Source organism: Macaca nemestrina, chromosome 16 (genome assembly GCF_043159975.1).
Source record: "Macaca nemestrina isolate mMacNem1 chromosome 16, mMacNem.hap1, whole genome shotgun sequence".
NCBI lineage: Eukaryota > Metazoa > Chordata > Mammalia > Primates > Cercopithecidae > Macaca > Macaca nemestrina.
Genome location: NC_092140.1, coordinates 32665223 through 32685826, shown reverse-complemented (window position 1 = coordinate 32685826; position 20604 = coordinate 32665223). Strand labels below are relative to the sequence as shown.

At 33.8% G+C, this 20604-nt stretch overlaps 1 long non-coding RNA gene across 1 annotated transcript in view; it reads left to right on the top strand.

The window, feature by feature from the left end:
• The window catches only part of LOC105481693 (uncharacterized), a 722106-nt gene that overhangs the window by 565624 nt on the left and 135878 nt on the right, over positions 1-20604 (top strand). The window contains exon 16 of the long non-coding RNA XR_011614711.1: positions 1038-1135. This is a non-coding gene — a long non-coding RNA (uncharacterized lncRNA). The remainder of the gene's footprint in view (positions 1-1037; positions 1136-20604) is intronic.

Below are 20604 nucleotides of genomic sequence, written 5' to 3'. Positions count from 1 at the left end.
CAAAGTTAAATAGCATATTGATGAAAAATATGATAACCTCCTTTTTATGTACTCTATTCCAATCTTTTGGATTGCTATACCAACTTGCATTGATCACTCTTCAAAAGTCTCTCCATAGCTTACAGAATTTTTATAGGGACTTAAGACCAGAGAATGTACTAATATATAAAGTAAAGAGTTGTTCTGGATCAGAAGGAAAAAAATAAGAAATTTATTGTGCCTTTCCTTAGTTCTACTACTGTTTTTGTTTGCTTTAATGGGTGAAATGGAACTGTGACTATTATTAAGTAAAATGGATATTGAAATAAATATTAACTTCAGAATATAAATGATAGAAAAGGCTCTAAATACAAAGTTGCATCTGCAAGATGTGAGAAGTTATAAATATGTTGTTAGATCACCTATAATGTCTGCTTTAGGCACCTACTTCTTGCAGTCTTACATTGAAACACACACACAAAGACAATATAAATAAGTCATCATGAAGCTCTTAATCCAAAGAGAGAAATACACACAGAAATAATTAAAGGATTGCCTAAATAAAGGACTAGATAATGTGCTATTGGACTAAAGTGATGGAACTTCTGAATTCTTTTTCAGAAGATGGAGAAAGGAGGCTTTCCAGGTGTTAACATTACATTCTAGAGTGAAGAAAATAATGTGTAGAATTGTGTAGTTCCTTGTATGGATACAGAATTTTGGGGAAAGCAGCTGTTCAGGAATAAGTCCTGATATTTTCTGTATATGCTCATAAATTAACATGCACTTACATTGTTGCTTAATCCTCACACAAATTTATGAATTATTATTATTATTTTAAATAAATGACATAACTGTGTGATATGGCTTGGCTCTGTGTCCCCACTCAAATCTCATGTCCAGTTGTAATTCCCAGTGTTGAAGGAGGGGCCTAGTGGGAAGTGATTGAATCATGGCGGTAGACTTCCACTTTGTTGTTTTCATGATAGAATTCTCATGAGATCTAATTGTTTGAAAGTGTGCAGCACCTTCCTTTTCCCTTTTCTCTCTCCTGCTAGCCATGCGAAGATGTACCTGCTTCCGCTTCATCTTCTGCCATGATTGTGAGTTTCCTGAGGCCTCTCCAGAAGCAGAAGTCTGTGCAGTCTGCAGAACTGTGAGCAGATTAAACCATTTTTCTTTTTAAATTACCCAGTCTCAGGTATGTCTTTATATCAATGTGAGAACTAATGCACTCAGACTGAGAAAAGTAAGTGACTTATCTAACAATATATAATACCTCTCAATTCAGTTTTCTTATTCTTCTGAGGAAATATTTTAGACACATGTAAGTTTGAGAGTAAAGTAAATTATAATAAATTTAGGCACATTATTATAATAAGAAAAAGAAACGGTAATTGCAATAGAGTTTATGAATATTAACATAGTCTAAAATGTGTAACACACATTCACTTTCTCTAAACCTATTAAATGGAATCAAAATTCTGAACAAAACTGCAATGAAACAATTATTTATATCCAGTGTTGTCTTAAAATGTCATTGTAAATGGTAGCAAGATTATTTATTCCATTTTTTTTGTTGTTTTTTTATCTCATGTTTAGTTGACCAGATATTATCCAAAGATAACTTCCCATAAGAATTAAATATAGAGCCAAAAGTATTGCATTAAAAAATATCATCAGTGAGACAGAAATCCAGGAACTGTATGTGAGAAATCAATCCTTCTCTTCATTTTACAAGTTGGGAAGAAGGTCCAGTAGTATGAATATTTTACTGTATCAGAAAACTAAGAAGTTACTTTCAGCTGTAGGCCTGCCATGTAAAAGCTTTTGTACTCTGAATAAATTATTTAATTTGTAAATCACGCTGTCCTCATCTGCAAAATAAAATATACTAGCCTAAAATAAAAATAATCTAGTCTAAATGCACTTTAAGATCCCTTTCAGCTTTAACTTTACTTTTATAGAAAGCTTCAGAGAGATTTTGACATGTATTAAGGGGTAATGGGGTAATTTCACTAAATGTGTTAGAATGAGGAAAATAAAGTTAGTTATTAGTGTATCAGGAACCTAAAGAAATGTTGAATGGATTTTCCATGGGAGACAACAATGTCTCCATCCAAGGTTATAGGAAAAAAAATAAAGTGACAGAACGTGTCTTTGAAAGTAGCTTTTAACATATGTGCAGAGATTGACACAGCACTAAGATATTTATATTTTAATCTATTACTCTGGTAATGTTGCACAATATGGGGCTTGAATTACATGATATTCAAAAATAGATTTGGTAAATCATTTTGAACTTCATTTTGAACATGCCTGCATGGACATAGGAAATGGAATGTTGAGTCTGTTTAGGAGGTTTAAGAGAGAAGAAGAAACAAGTTAGGAAGAGATTCTAGGGAAAGGGGATGCAGGCAAAGGGTTTTGTATTCACAATGTCATATTACTCCCTTATAACAGGGACTCTTGCAGACTGAGATTACATTTTGGAAGAAAGAGTTGAAATTAATGTTGATTTCTGGAAATCAAGCCTTATAATAGGTCACACATATACCAAAGAAGTACAAATGAAGAAATAATAAATGAAATAATTTATAAGACAGGTTATATGTGTGGAGGGAAACTTTCTGCATCCTGCATAAGTAGGAGTTCTGGGAAATGCCAACTCTTTTCTCATGTGTTACTTTAGACAGCATTCCTCCATTGAGCCATCCTGAACTTGTCCAAGTCTGGATTTTGTGCCCTCTGATAGACCAGGACAAATGTAACCCATAAGGACTTGCATCAGTCACGACTGTCTCTATTCTTGCCTTTCTCCCCACTCAGAAGGTGCACAGGCAGGTTTTATCTTAAGCATTGCTGGGCATTGCACTTAGCTCCATTTTTGCCATGTAGTAAGCCGACACAATGAACTAATGGTCTGTGGTGGCAGAAATTAAGCTTGTTTGCTAAGAAACACAATGTAACAATAACAATAAATACAACAAAAAAATAGGTTGAACATAGAAGTGAAGTGGTTAAAAGCCAGGGTTCTGATGAGAAGGAGTGTTTCTTATACAAGATGCACCTATTACTGTGTCATCAAGAATCAGTATCTTCATGATTTTCAGCCTTAGTGTCCACATTTGTAAAAAGGAGACAACAACCATGTCTATCTCAGAGGGGATTTTGGAGGTTGAAATGAAATCATACATGTTCGTGTATAACCCATGTATATGTAATACAAGACTAAGCGCTCAAAAATATTTACTATTTTTATTAACCATAACTTCTGCTATCAATGTGATTAGAATACAGAAAAACAATGAAGAATTTTGTCACAACAATTAAGTGTGTTAAAAGTAATACAGATTATTTTGTATCAGGAAAAAATTTCATCCAGGATAAACACTTTTCATTTCAAAAAGTATGAGATTAGAAATTGTATTCTTTCAAAACTGTAGTCGGACTGTGTATTTCCAGTGCCTGGCACATATCTGTCAAATGTGTAAAGCCACTTCATTTCATTTTTTAAAATATTATACTTTAACTTCTGGGATACATGTGCAGAATGTGCAGGTTTGTTACATAGGTATACACGTGCCATGGTGGTTTGCTGCACCCATCAACCCGTCATCTACATTAGGTATTTCTCCTAATGCTATTCCTCCCTCTAGCCCCCAACCCCTTGCAGGCCCTGGTGTGTGATGTTCTGCTCCCTGTGTCCATGTGTTCTCATTGTTCACCTCCCACTTATGCGTGAAAACATACAGTGTTTGGTTTTCTGTTCCTGTGTTAGTTTGCTGAGAATGATGGTTTCCAGCTATATCCATGTCCCTACAAAGGACATGAACTTATCCTTTTTTGTGACTGCATAGTATTCCATGGTGTATATGTGCCACATTTTCTTTATCCAGTCTGTCACTGATGGGCTTTTGTTCCCATCAATGGGAACAAGTCTCTGCTATTGTAAATAGTGCTGCAGTAAACATACGTGTGCATGTGTCTTTATAGTACAATGATTTTTAATCCTTTGGGTATATACCCAGTAATGGAATTGCTGGGTCAAATGGTATTTCTGGTTCTGGATCCTTGAGGAATCACCACACTGTCTTCCACAATGGTTGAACTAATATACCCTCCCACCAACAGTGTAAAAGTGTTCCTATTTCACCACATCCTCTCTACCATCTGTTGTTTCCTGAATTTTTAATGATTGCCATTCTAACAGGTGTGAGTTGGTATCTCATTGTGGTTTTGATTTGCATTTCTTTAATGACCAGTGATGATTAGCTCTTTTTTCATAGGTTTGTTGGCTGCCTCAATGTCTTCTTTTGAGACATGTCTGTTCATATCCTTCACCCACTTTTTCATGGGGTTGTTTTTTTCTTGTAAATTTGTTTAAGTTCCTTGTAGATTCTGGATATTAGCCCTTTGTCAGATGGATGGATTGCAAAAATTTTCTCCCATTCTGTACTTCATTTCTATAAAACAACTTGGAATATCATAGTTCTATGCACTAGAAAGGAGATTTCCATTTTTTTCTTAACCAATGAAACTTCATATCCTCTTTGGGAAGTAGATCATTTAATGAGTCATTGGTGGAAATAAAATCTACTTTAAAAACACAATACACTCTCTTTTGTTTCACAGATATGAGTTTCTACAAGATGCATTTCCCTTTACAATTATGATAGTTCTTCTCCTTAGAATCTAAAGGTTAACTACAGTTTGTGTTTCTATGGTGCATGTGCCTGTGAATGTTGTAAGAAAGCCGGTTCAAAGAGATTATGTAATTTAGAAGAATAGATGGTTTGATTTTTTTTTCTTTTCTAAGAACCAAGGTGCTGCCTTTTCTAATATAAGGTTGGGAAATCCTTCTGTAGCTGGGTGGGGATATATTAATATATCATATACTCACAGGGCACATAATGACAGTACAAAAATATGCTTTCATCAAGAACATAAATGATGGAATGGAAGTAATATTTAACAGGTAGAGATTGGTTACCATGGCATCTATTACAGTGAAAGTGCCTAAAAAGCACAATCTGTCACTCTATTTAATATACTAACTATATATTTTTGTGTTTGTAAAGATTTGAAATCTAGTCTAATGGTTTTAATATATGTGATGCTTCTGTATGCCTTAGGAATTACTACTATTTCAAAAAAAAAAAGGTTCCATCTAGAACAATAACTCAAATATAATGAATAAGTTAATGTGTATATAGTATGGAAAACCATTCCAAATGATTCTGATTGCCATTTCCAGGAGAGTATGACTTCCTCTGACTCACTTTAAAATTCACTGTGTCTTTTGACAATATTTCCAGTTGTTCATACAGCAACTAGCAACTAGCCTCCTACTTTTCTTCAATATGTGAATTCTATCTAAACTATCACATTTTTAAAAATTCTTTTATCATTACACATGGCCAAATAATACATATATATAGTGAATGACATTTATTAAAGTCTGGTAGGTATTTTTGAGAAAGTTTTGCTTTCTTGAATTTGGTCCCACCCTTCTTTCTTCTTCTCTTGCCTGGAATTCAATATGAGGCTGAAATGGAAATTATCATCTTGTAACCATGGAGACAAAAGTCACACGATAAGAGTAACTTTTGTGAGGCAAGGAGTCTGGTTCTTCAGATTTTCTCAAGTGCCCAAATCTGTGTGGGAATGTGCTACCTGGTGACTTCTTGTTACTCAAAAGACATAAATTTGTTTCTGACCACAGTAGAGGATTTCAAATTCATATAGATGAACATAAACTTAACTGTTACATAATTAACTGCTGTGTATGGATAGTTGTAGAGACTTAGTCCTGAAGTGATTTTGTTATTAGGATTGCATGATCTATATACTAATGACTCCTGCATTTATATCTCCATCTTGAAACTTCTGCCTGTTTGTCTTGGTCATGTGATTGTCTGGAGTACTACAAAATTAGCAAGCCCAACATGGAACCTTAAAGTACCACTTACTCACCAGCAGAAGTTGCTCATCTAGCAGAATTCCTCATTTCTAGCTGCAGACTATTCTGTTCAGGTTGTTTCCCAGGCCCAAAACCTTGGGATCATCCTCATTTACTCAAAACTCATATGTATCAACTCAACAGCAACTGATTTTGTCTTTAAAATACATTATGGTGTAACCATTTTTCACTGGTTTTATTGCTGTTAAATTAATTCAAACCACTGTTGCAAGTTTCATGAGTTCTCCTAACTGGTCTTCCTACTTTCAGTCTGTCTCTCCTTTTATGTATTGCAACAGAACATCAAAAGCAATCCTATTAAAGAGTGAGTCAGTAGTGTTATTTGTTTGCTCAAAACCATCTCATTCACAAAGTCAAAAATATTTTCTTACAAAGCATGCAAAATTTGTCCTCCAGTCATCTCTCCTAATACTCTCCACCTCTCTCACTCTATTGCAGAGATTTTTTGGTGTGTACTTTTAAATGATTAGAAAATTGTGTCACTCATACTCTCTTGAATTTTCATGTATATACTCATTTCAATTATCTCAGTCTCTCTCAATCAAGGTAGTAATATTGTAGGCTCTAAAATTAACTAATACTATAATATGGCAAGCCTTTTGATAATAATCAGATTTCCTTTTGTTTTCATCAATCTCAGCTTCATACTATGAGGCTTAAGGTATCTTTTCAGCATGTTTACTGACTTCTTATCTGTGCCTTTAGGGACATATGTTGCTCAACTTCGGGATATTCACCACTGCCTGCTATAAGTTGCTATCTTATCTTTTGGTCCTTTGATTCCAAATATTCAATTTCTTCACTATTGTGCTTTGTCCTATTAATTTTCATTCTAGAAAATAAATGAAACAATAAACCATTCTTTCACTTACACTTGAACAGATAATTGAAGATATGGCACATTTTTCTGAGAGTCTGTTGCCTATATCCCATTCTCTTACAGTCATTTCTGATTCATTTAAGGTTGTTTGGTTGCAAGTTTAAGCTGACTTTGGCTAACATTTTGGGGGAAAAAAAGGGAAGATAGTTGAGTTCTAAAAAAATTTAATCAATGACCATAAAACCAGAGGCAAGAACAAAAACTAAGTGGAGAGAACAATAGGATATTCAAAAAATCCTGTCATACAAACCCACAGCCAATATCATAGTAAATGGGTAAAAGTTGGAAGCATTCCCTTTGAAACCCTACTCAAGGCAAGGATGCCCTCTCTCACCATTCCTATTGAACATAGTATTGTAAGTCTTAGCCAGAACAATCAAGCAATGGAAAGAAATAAAGGACAAATAGGAAGAGAGGAAGTCAAAGTATCTTTGCTTGCAGATAACATAATTCTATATATATTAATATAAAACCACATAGTCTTGGCCCTTAAGCTCCATCAGCTGATGAACAACCTCAGCAAGGTTTCAGGATACAAAATCAATGTACAAAAATCACTAGCATTTCTATACACCAGCAACAGCCAAGCCAAGAGGCAAATCAGAAAAACAATCCCATTCACAATTGCCACACACACAAAAATAAAATACCTAGGAATATAGCTAACCAGACAGATGAAAGATCTCTACAATGAAAATTACAAAACACTGCTCAAAGATATCATAGAAGAAACAAACAAATCAAAAAACATTCCAATCTCATGGATAGGAAGAATCAATATCACTAAAATGGACATACTGCCCAAAGCGTTTTACAGATTTGATGCTACTACTATCAAACTGCTAATGACATTGTTCACAGAACTGGGGGAAAAAAAAAAAACTATTTTAAAATGCATATGGAACCAAAAAAGAGCCTGAATAGCCAAAGCAATCTTAAGCAAAAAGAACAAAGCTAAAGGCATCATGTTACCTAACTTCAAACTATATTACAGGGCAACAGTAATTAAAACAGCATGGTACTAATACAAAAACAGGCATATAGACCAATGGAACAGAAATGACAGCCCAGAAACATGACTGCACACCTATGACCATTCAATCTTTGACAAAGTTGACAAAAGCAGTGAGGAAGAGTCCCTATTCAATAAATGTTGCTAGGATAACTGGTGAGCCATGTGAAGAGACTGAAGCTGGACCCCTTCCTCATACCATATACAAAAATCAACAAAAGATCGATTAAAGACTGAAATGTAAAACTCAGAACTATACAAACTCTGGAAGACAACCTAGGCAATACCATCCTGGACATAGGAACAGGCAAAGATTTCATGACAAAGATACCAAAAGCAAAAATTGTAAGTAGGATCTAATTAAACTTAAGAGCTTCTACACAGCCAAAGAAACTATCAACAGGAAAAACAGATAACATACATAAGATCAGACAATTTTGCGAACTAAGCATCTGACAAAGGTCTAATATTCAGCATCTATAAAGAACTTAAATTTACAAGAGTAAAAAAACCATTATAAAGTAGACAAAGGATATGAACAGACACTTTTCAAAAGAAGACATACATGGCCAGGTGCGGTGACTCACGCCTGTAATCCCAACACTTTGGGAGGTCGAGGCAGGCAGATCATGAGTTCAAGAGATCGAGACCATCATAGCCAACATGGTGAAACCGTGTCTCTACGAAAAATACAAAAATTAGCTGGGTGTGGTGGTGCGTGCCTGTAGTCCCAACTACTCAGGAGGCTAAGGCAGGAGAATTGCTTGAACCCAGGAGGCAAAGGTTGCAGTGAGCCATGATCACGCCAGTGCACTCCAGCCTAGGTGACAGAGTGATGAGACTTCATCTCAAAAAAGAAAAAAAAAAAAAAAAAAAGACATACCTGTGGCTAAAAAGCATATTAAAAAGGTCAATATCACTGATCATTAGAGAAATGCAAATCAAAACCTCAATGGGGTACTATCTAACCCTGGTCAGAGAGTCTATTATTAAAAAGTCAAAAAATAACAGATGCTGATGAGGTTGTGAAGAGAAGGAACATTTATACAAAGTTGGTAGGAATGTAAACTAGTTCAACCTTTTTGGAAAGAAGTATGGTGATTGCTGAAAGAGCTAAAAGCAGAACTGCCTTATGACCCAGCAATCCCATTACTAGATATATACCCCAGTATAAATCATTCTACCATAAGGCCACATGCATGTGAATGTTCAATGTAACGCTATTCGCACTATAGCAAATACATGGAATTAACCTAAATGCTCATCAGTGACAGATAAAGAAAGTGTGGTACATATACACCATGGAATACTATGCAACCATAAAAAGAATGAGATATGTATTTTGCAGGGACATGGATGAAGCTGGAGGCTATTATTGTTAGCAAACTAATGCAGGAATATAAAACCAAATACTATATGTTCTAACTTATAAGTGGGAGCTAAATGATGAGAACTTATGAACACAAAGAAGGAAACAACAGACACTGGGGTGTACTTGAGGGTGGAGGGTGGTAGGAGGGAGGAGCATAAAAGATAACTATTGGATACTGGGCTTAATTCCTAGGTGATGAAATAATCTGTACAACAAATCCCCACGACACAAGTTTACCTTCACATGTACCCTCAACCTTAAAATAAAAGTTGAAAACAATAACAACAACAACAAAACAACAGCAAATTTTTTTCATAGTGGAAAGAAGCTTGTTAGGGCTCCAAGCTTATGAAAAGAAATCTAAACATTAGTTGGTATGTGAATTGCTAAATATTCAAAGACCCAAGAGAGCATATAATTGGCTGACCCTCCCTATCTGATTGACTCTGGCTCTGTTCTAAGTGAAAGAAAAGATCTATCTTGTTCTTTGGCATCTATAGTGGAAACATTTACCATCCCATACAAATGGAGGTGAGGATTACACCAAAGGAAATCCACCTGCTCTTTAGATGGGATAGGATGAAAAATGAGCGACGAAGAAATATCAACGATCTCACACAGAGATCCTATCAAATATTTGCTCCCCAAATGGCAGATGTCTACTATGAAAATTATTATTTTAATCTTGCTTGTTGAGAGTTTCCTTGTCAATGTTATATTTACTTCTTAATACTTGAAATTGTATCTATGGGAAAATAAACAGATTTCTTTTTACAGAGACTGAAAGAAGAAAACGTCAAAGCAAACTGCACTGAAAGATCTGTAACATTTAAGAAAATTATTCTCATAGTGAAGATTATAAAGCCTATAAAAGAGCCATTTAAAGACATGCCAGGGTATTATGATGTGTGTTACTATCTCCAACTAGGGAAAGTACTTAATATCAAACAATTTGATGATGAAATTATATCTCATACTAATTAATGGAATGATTGCTAAGCACTTATAGGTTTGTATGTTATTGTGTTATACTTTCACTTTTTTCCTTTCTTTTTTTAAAAATTGGTCTGCTGAATTTCCATAAGGTGAAAATAAATAAGACAGCCCTGATTACATTTTCAGTTTTGAAATGCCAGGAAAAAAATAAATAAATAAAGCCCATGGCCAGTTCATACCACTAGTTTTAAAACAGGAATTGGACTAGTCTAGATAAAAGCTGCTGACTAGTGCAAAGGGAAGAAGAGGCATTAATAGATTTAAATATTAATAGGATCTATAATCATACTAAATCTTGGTTATTTTTACTATTGAACAATTTGTGGAGAGACTTTAAGGACAGTGGGGATTATGATACCTGTAGCCAAACTTAGTGAATGTTCTTTTTCTCAACACCTTTACCTTATTATGAACAAATATCAGGAATAAAATATGAAGTTATATAAAGCAAACAAGATGTTTTCCTTTGTTAACTTTCACCAGACAGGAAAGTATAGAAAATATTCGTCTTGAGAGCATAATTGATGAAATTACAATGTTTTAAAATACCATAATGGTTCTTTCTTATCTTCTTATGAAATGTTAATCTTTTCAAGTTTGCAGATCTTTTATTTAATTTCTACCATTATGAACATATTGCTCATTTTTAACCCTTATTCTACAAGGAAGAAATAGAGTTCCAAAATAAAGTAAAACCAATTTTTTGTTTCATACATATAACTATAAAATATTTAACACCTATATTTAGAATACGAAAAGAGAAACAAATTTATGTAGTAACCCATTTTAATAAATATACTCTAATTGTTGTCTTTTAAAGAGGCTAAATAAAAATATAAAAACATAAAAGACCGATGAATTATCCTAATCATTATAATCGGGTTAGTAATTCAAGATAGGAAAGTACCTCAGTTATTACCTGTGGAGTTTATTGAAAGTTATCTATTTACTTAAACAGATCTATTTTAAAAGTTGTCTATTTAAATATCTTAAATAGAGAAGTAACAAAGTTATTTTTAAAAGTGAAAGTCAGCTGGAGATAAAATTTGAGAACGTAGTGCAAATTATAAAGGTTTGGTTGTATGCAAATTATTTGAACTCCTTTTGTTTCAGTTTCCTTGTAGATTAAATGGAGAAAATTGAGTCATGGTGTTTTATGTACATATAAGACTACATTCTAAATACAGGGGATTGGCTTTCTATTTCCCTTCAAAACACGTTCCAATATGTTCTCTCCAGCAAAGCCCATGAAGTTAAAATCATATTTCTCAGTCATTCTTTAAATTCTGGATATGATGCGTATTTGGCTAACCCAGATGAACTAACCCAGATGATCAATCATGGCAAGCGGAAGTGAGGCAGAGGTCACTGTTTTGCTGCTGGTAAAATTTTGACTAGTGAATTCTATCCTAGAGACACTTGATTTTTTTTTTCTGGCAATATTAGCAGAAGTCCAGTGTACAGTCACTAGCTTTGTATGTGACAAGAGGTAGAGCTGAAACTGGTGACAAAAAGGTGTGGCATGGTCTGCAGCTGGTGACAATAGCTGCTGCTGCAGCTGGTCATGGTGATTTTTTGCTTTTATAGGATTTCTGATTGTGGCAGAAGCTGTGTGCTTTGGGGGCTGGCAGCTAAAAAGATAGCTTCCCAATTCACTGTCCAGTGCTCAATTACAGAAAAGGTAGTAGCTTCTTTGATGGCCTGGTAGTCATTTATGGACACTCAATCTAAACTCAGTTTCTTGTACCTTGGATAATGAGGGGATAATGTTTCCTGAAAAGAAACCACAGCCCTAAGGACAGATATCGATGCACAGTTTATAATTAATGGCAAAATGATCATATAATAGGGACAAAATACACATGCATACAAAATAAAGTACACTTAATATTTTGATCGTAACTAAAGAGTAATATTCTTAACTGTATTCTGAATGAACTTACCATGCTGAAAAAAATTTGCCGAATATTGTTTCCTTCTAACAAATCAAAGTTTACATACTGGGATATAACTGAAAAGTGAATGGGATATAAGTTAATTTTATTCTGAATATAACACTGGCCTCTAATCATTGTACCTTTGTAAGTAGGTATTCCACTTAGCAAATGCATATGTGGAAATAAGTCATCCAGGTAATATTGTGCATTGTCTATTGAAGGTTCTCTGATGAATGCTTGATATGTTGCATTATTGATATAAACATTTAAGTGCCATGCACTGGAGAGTATATGGAGTGAAATAAATTGCATCCAAAACCAAATGCAGTGAGGAAATATAACTTTAATAAAAACATTAAATCAAAGAAATTTATAGATTGTGGCCAACTATGTCCTTTTTCTCAAAAAGAAATTTACGTTAACTTACAGCAACATGTGTGCAGTCTACATTTGATTGCTCCCAAGTTATTTGAAAAGTCTCCAAACAACATTGAATGCATTTAAAAACACGTGTTACTGCTAATGCCTTTTGGAAAAACAGCTATCGTAAGTCACCTTGTGGTCATCAAGAACCAAGTCAGCTTAAATAGCAATAACCAACAGATGTATGACAAAGGCAGGAAAACTGAGTCTTTGGCTTCTGCCTCCAGCAAAGTAACAGGAAATGAACAGCTCAGGACATATGGGCAGACTAAATATTCCACTGTAACTTTTTTTTACTAAATCAAGAACTATTGCACAGGATATGCTTCATACTGTTCAGTCAAAACAGCTATAATCACCAATATTGCAATGTGTTGTTTCTACAAGCAATGTTTTTATATAAAGTTATTAAAAGACAAAAGGGCTTTTATTATTTTATGTATTTTCAAACTGCTACTCAAGTTTTAAATCTTGTAAGATTTAAAAAAAAAGCAGTTATGTAAATTTTGGGTTATTAAATTGATATGATGAAAATCTAATTTAAAATTTCATAAGATTCCATAAAAGCTGTCCTTCTGAATCATAGATGGAGAATTTTAAACAGTAAAGGATGTTGCAACTTGTTATGTCTTGTCCTGCAAACCTCACTACCTCAACAATTATAAAATAAGGAAGCAGTCTCATTTTAGTTAAGAGATTTAACTAAGGTCACATCTACTGTGTATTAATTAGCAATTTGCTTAAATATACCATAATTATGGATATTTATTTTAAAATATACATATTTTCTTTATCTTTCTATCTCTATCTTTAATATCTTTCACATAAGCACATATAATTTTGTCTCATAAGACTAAGAAAGAGCAGTGCATGGACAATTTTTTACTTTACTGTAGACACAGTTTTTGAGGTCAATCCTGAATAATGAAAGAAAATCTTACAGGCACATTTGAAATATGAATGGGTTTTGCCACTGTTCTAGCAAGGGACAGTGCTGGTCTTCCCTTCATCCTCATTTAGACTGCTAAAGGGACAATTAGTCTCGTTCTCCCATCTTTCATCCTGAACTAGAGTAAGCATAGTCACTAAAAAGATGTGAGTAGTTCAGGTAAGGTACTTGGATGGAGATCAGCAGAATATCGGAGAAAAAGCAAGTTCTCCTTTTGTTGGGTAATTTAAGTGTATTAAGAGTGGCTCCAGTTGGAAAACTACAAGAAATAGTAATGGGGCTCTGAGATTCTTCAACACTGGATGGGTAAGAGATGAGATGCAAGCCTTGGCCGGCTTCCACTGGACTTTCTTGTCCTGGCTGGGTAGAGAAGATGCTCAACAGTTCCTAACATTGACCCCAGTCCTCTCTTTGGGACCCTCTAATGGCCAGCTCTTTAATTTTATGGTTTATAATATTTCTAAGGTCATAGCTTCTCTTCTCATCAAGGAGGGTTTCATCTCTTCTCCCCAAGGAATGGGTATGGGTGATTTTTCTGCCTCTATTCTCCTTTAATCGCTTGTTTTGGGTTTAGCTACTATCCTCAACTTTTCTTCAGGGTTTTCCTTTTGATCCTAAAGAGCATACCTGTGAAACATAAAATATTCTTTTTTTCATTTTTATGCCTGCACTAACAATGCTGATTCTTATCCAGACAATGCAAATGATGCTGAATGCCTATAAGGTGACAATTTAAAAAAAAATAAAAGCATGATGTTTAATATGTCACACATAAGTAGAAAGTTAATTAAATATTAATTGATAAATTAATATTTCATATATAAGTAAATTTTTTTTGCTGCTAGCCTAAAGCTACTGAGGCTTATAAAATTCCCACTTCTGCCACAGAATATATTACCTCTTATTTGTAGTCATTCTACAACAGAGAATTTGGTGGAAGTCAGCAACAGTATGTTCATCTTGATGATGTCCACAGATTTCAACAGATTTATGAACAAGCTTATATTAATAACTTAAGGGTTGGAGCATATTTTTAGAAAAATTGTACACTTTAATAACTATGTTTAGAGTAATTTTTGATAAAGTAATGAAAACTTATTCATGACTATTGTACTGGCATTGGCACTAGCAATGTTGATCTTGACAAAGTCTAGTGTGAATAACAGAAATAGGTCAGAAGATACTGCAGAAGGGATTCATGGTTGTAGAAGAAACAAATGAGAACCCCTGAATGCACATAACCATTGCTTCCTGAGCTACTCACCAATATTCTTGTGAGATAAATGTCAAGACCATACCATACCTCCCCACTCTTTCATCCTTCCACATATAGATTGCCTATTGTATCAGATATTAAATTCTTCCTTAATTAAAAAATCTACATATAGCAGTCCCTTCTCTGTGGTTTCTCTTTCTGTGGTTTCAGTTACCTGCAATCAACTGTGATCTGAAAATTATTAAATGAAAAATTCCACAAATGAACAATTTATAAGTTTTAAATTAGGCATCCTTCTGAGTAGTGTGATGAAGTTTCACACTGTCCCACTCTGTCCTGCCCAGAACATTAATCATCCTTTCCTCCTGCTTATCTGTGAGTCCACGCAGCAATCTGAACAGAGCTGGAGGCTGTTATCTTAAATAGAACAACTCAGAAACAGAAAGTGCAATACTGCAGGTTCTCACTTATAAGTGGATGCTAAACAATGTGTACACATGGACATAGAGTGTGGATTAATAGACGTTGAAGACTCAGAAGGATGGGGTCGGGTGAAAGACTAGAAATTACTTAATGAGTATGTGTATTATTTAGGTGATGGTTACAGTAAGAGCCTACATTTCACCAATGTCCAATGTATCCATGTAACACAACTATACTTGGACTCCTTAAATTTATACAATTTTTTTAAAGTAATTACTTTTTCTTGGAATATTCAAAATGTATGGATTATCTGAGTAAAGAATTATATTATTCTTTTATTTATTTATTTACATTTTTAGGCATACAGAGGAAAATCATTGAATTCATATTCACTCATATATACAACTGACTTCTAGTCTATTAATGAATAAAATACCCATGATAAAATAAGGACTATTGATGTTCTAAGGACTGAGTTACTTGTTCTGTTGGAAAGCATTACATTTTCCCCAAAGTTGCTTTGAGACATGGTTTTTATGGTGAGGATGTGGAAGCACTTTCTGCAAGCAGTCAATTGTAATCTGTTTTTCATTAAAGAAGAAAGAGCAATTAGGATTGTCTTAATGTCATTTCAAATTACGTAGTAGCAACTATGCCATAGTTGAGTGAGAAATAATTTCTTTTTTTCTTCTCCTGTTGACATCTTTAAATAACTGGTTTTCTCTTAGCGAAAGAACTAGAGAATTTATATACTGGAGTGCTGGCTGGATTCTACCCAACTGCTTTCTTAAAGTTCAAAAATCATGAAAAATTACTTTCAACTTTCTGAATCTACTACTTTTAGTTCTTTCACATCTGCTCAAAACAGCCCTTTTAATGAACAAATTGGATTAACTGTATGAGATCAGATCAATTATTTTTTTGATAAAGTTACATTGTCTGATAGACGTATCTATGATGGTAACTATGATGATGCTAATTAATAAATTTATTAAAAGTAAAATGATGATTTGTTGTGCACTTACACCTTTTATCTTCAATCAGCTCTTCATTATCATTCAATTCAGTTTTTTCTATTTTATTTGATGTCTCCTAGGCATGGTGGCTCATGCTTGTAATCCCAGCACTTTGGGAGGCCAAGGCAAGAGGATCACCTGATGTCAGGAGTTCAAGACCAGCCTGAACAACACGGTGAAACCCCATCTCTACTAAAAATACAAAAATTAGCTGGGCATAGTGGCGCATACCTGTAGTACCAGCTACTCGGGAGGCTGAGGCTGGGGCTTGAACCCAGGAGGCGGAGGTTGCTGTGAGCGGAGATCATGCCACTGCACTCTAGCCTGGGCTACAGAGCAAGACTTTGTCTCAAAAATAAATAAATAAATAAACATTTTATGTCTAAGCCAATAGTTCAGATAATTCAGGTTTTTCAATAGGGGTCAGCATAGAATATTTTCTCAACATTCTTCAAGAATCGAATGACTCTTTCATTTCAATATTATTTTATTTAAAAACCTCATATTTTTAATTCAAAACCAAATATAGCCTATGGACAATTAAAGGAATATTTAAAATTTTAAACAAAAGCAAATATGGCATATAGGCCATCAATTTACTGTCTCAGTAGTAAGAATGTGGAGCAGTGTACATTTGAATGATCAAATCATATATTTTTACTATAAAATGCTGAATTTGAGTAATTACAGGTTACATTTCAAGAGGACTTTAGCTGATTTACAAATTTAGTGGAAATCATATAAAACGAGGTGGCTTTACACAAATTAGATTAAAAATTTGGGGTGGTTAAAACTCAAACACCAGACAACTCCAAAATCAAATGAATCCAGCAACAAAAGAATAGTTACTTTTTATGTAAGCATCTAGAAATCTCAATTGAATTTTTATATAATGCTTCCTTCATGTAGACTATTTTTCATAAGGGTATATATATATATATATATATATATATTTTTTTTTTTTTTTTTTTTTTTGAGACGGAGTCTTGCTCTGTCGCCCAAGCTGGAGTGCAGTGGCGCGATCCTGGCTCACTGCAAGCTCCGCCTCCTGGGTTCACGCCATTCTCCTGCCCCAGCCTCCCGAGTAGCTGGGACTACAGGCGCCCGCCACTGCGCCCGGCTCATTTTTTGTATTTTTAGTAGAGACGGGGTTTCACCGTGGTCTCGATCTCCTGACCTTGTGATCCGCCCGCCTCGGCCTCCCAAAGTGCTGGGATTACAGGCGTGAGCCACCGCGCCCGGCTTCATAAGGGTATATTAGAGTTAAACTTTTGACAAAAAAAGTTATTTGGAAGGAAATTAGTGATAAGTATTCTCTATGATTTTGTTAATTAAAATTAATCTGTTAATTTCATTTAATGTGACTATATGTTTGAATTAGACTCCACTATGTTGCTTGCTGTTTTTTGTTCATTCCATCTGTTCTTTGTTTTCCCTCTTCTTTTTCCAATTTTTCTTGGGTAATTGTGAATTTTTATAACTTCATTTTATCCTTAATAATGGCTTATTTCTCTTTAAAAATGAATGGTTCCCTGTGATTTGAAATATAATTTTTAATCAGAATGTAGCTCAAAATAATATTATGCCACTATATGTGTGGTACAAGAATCTTATTCTCTCTCACATTGCTAATATTGCTAGTAGAACTATAAAATAATTTGTTTTAAAACATAATGTATCTATACATTAAAAACATCAAAATCCAAAAGCTCAAATCAGAAAAATCTAATCTAAGATATAATTTAAAGAAGAGAAACTTATTATAAAAAACTTTTTAATATAGCATCACTTACTTTATAGCAAAAAAGAAACTGTCTTCTAATAAGTAGAGGAATAATTATGGTTAATTATGCAAATATTATTACAAGGTGTGACAAATTACTTTTTGCTAGTTAAAATCGACATTTCAATGAGAAATGGTTCAGGGTATGCTTAAATCTAAGGAAAAAAGTAACAAAATTATGCATGCAGTAGGATACATATATATAAATAAAAACAGTGTTAGAAAAGTAACCAAGCAAAATGCAAAAACAGTTAAAATTTACAATTTCTTAAATACTAAGGTAATTTTGAATTGCATCTAAATGAGTAAATAAATAAGAAAATCGAATTTTTCTGTAAAATGAGATTAATGAGTAGGTACCAGCTCCACTGAAAGTATAAAACTGTCAAATTGTTTAAAAATTAAAATAATATTTTAGTGGTTCAGGAGTAGATCAATACAAAGAAGATAAAGCTATTAAACTCTTGCATATGCAAGACTTTAGAAAATTGTACAGATGATATCTAATATTAATTTGAAAAAGATAGACTAGCAGAGAAGGTAGAGGTTATAAATAGCTACTTTACAATCCTTGGTTTTTATGCTAAATGTCAAAATTGCTATTTATTCAACATTGTACAGATTAAGTAAATTTGCATACTGTAAGTATCTATACTACGGCTTATTAAGAAAATTGTTTATTGACAAGTTTGACATACTTAATACGAAGCAGCTATTATTATTAGTGTTATTTTTATTCTATTAACGTTCCTGGAAAAACAATTCAGCTCATACACACAGGCACACCTACACATGCACACATGAAGAAGGTCAAAGTATTATGAAAACAAAATCCAAAAAAGTTATTATATATTATATGTCAAGCTATGAATTATACACAATAAACCTTTTCATAAAAGGAAAATATTTGTAGATCAGTATACATACATTTCAAAATCCTTGTCACAAAAATATATGACAATCTTGGCTTACCTTAAAATTGAAATGACCAAATACATTGTTAAAATAGAAAAGAATCTCTATTTATGCAAGAATTTAAGAAAATGTGTATAAAAATTTGCGATACTTCAGATAATGTAATTTAAGAGCAACCTGCCTAAGGGAGGGATGATTTATCTGTTAGATACAATATGAGAAATAAAACTTCACATAGTTAGTTTGACTGCTCCCATAAAAACCTTTTAAAAATAGATATGGCTGTCCTTTCTTCTTCATTTCCTCCCTCTGTCCCTCTCTTTCTTCATTTCTCACTGAATAATTAAGTGAAAAATAATAATAAGAAGACAATTCCAAGTGAGGAAGGGAATTCAGCAGAAGTCAGAATGGTGCTGTGCTAGTAAACATTACCTGAAAAAAAGCACTGATTTGTAGCATTTGCCAATTTCTGTAATGTCAATACACCAATCAGCTGATTTCAAGCTACTGACAATTCAATAACTATCTTGTATCATTTACAAATTCTTAAAAATCAGCTCCTGTGAGCCTGAATAAGCCAACTACAACACATCATGGGGTCAAAGCCCCCGAGAAGGCGAGGAAGGTAGCTGAGTACATAGCCACTCAAAAAGGTCAAGAGATTGGTTATGGATTAGTTGTGGCCTGGAGCTGGTTCCACTGACTTGTGAGAAGTCAGTTGTGTGTATCTCTTCCCAACTGTGCATTCAATGACTTCAAGTTGATAATTTGAAATCAGCTATGGTGGGAATATTTATATTACAGAAAATTGACAAAGATTAAAAATCAGGGATGTTTTGAAGAGATTGGAAATAAAATTCTATAATAACTGAAAATAGATGGGTCTGAAAAGCAATAAAGTATATTAAAATTTCTGTCAAACTTATTCAGTTTGTATGGGTTTATTCAGAAAATTTTTATTAAAGAGTTAGGAATCTTTTACCACTAAATACTATGTTAATGCAAGACTATATATTTTCCTTTGTTAAAATTACCACTGACCAGCACATCACTACATACATGAAAGATGTACAATATTTGGGGTTAGGCTTCCCAGGCTTGGAGGTGAGTGTCACAAACGTATGACGGGTCAAATCTAGGACAAATAAATAAATAAATATGGATAAGCCAGGCAAAGAATAGGCAGGCACTGGGCAACATGACAAAACCCTGTGTCTACAAAAAATAAAAAAATTAGCAGGGCATGGTCTCAAGCACCAGTGGCTCCACCTACTCGGGAGACTGAAGTAGGAGGATCACCAGAGCCTGGGAAGTCGAGGTGACAGTGAACCATGATTGCACTACTACACTCCAGCCTGGGTGACAGAGCAAGGCCCAGGTTCAAAAATAAATAAATAAATAAATACATAAAAACTGAAAATAAATAAAAATTGGAAAATTGGATCCTTTAGTTATAAAATGTAGAATTGGGCAGTTGATAAAATTTTAATGAGGCATCTTGATTAGGGTATATGAGAATTCTTTGTACTATTCTTCTACCTCATTTAAAATTGTTTCTAGTTTAAAACTAGTTGAATAAAAAGCTAAAACCAAAATGAAATTTAAAATATGGTAATTGAAAAGCAAAGCAAAACAAAAATACTTTTGGCCTATGAAAATCTTTGATTTTGTTGATTATCTTGAGTTTATCACATTTTTGGAATCATTTTTGATTTCAATT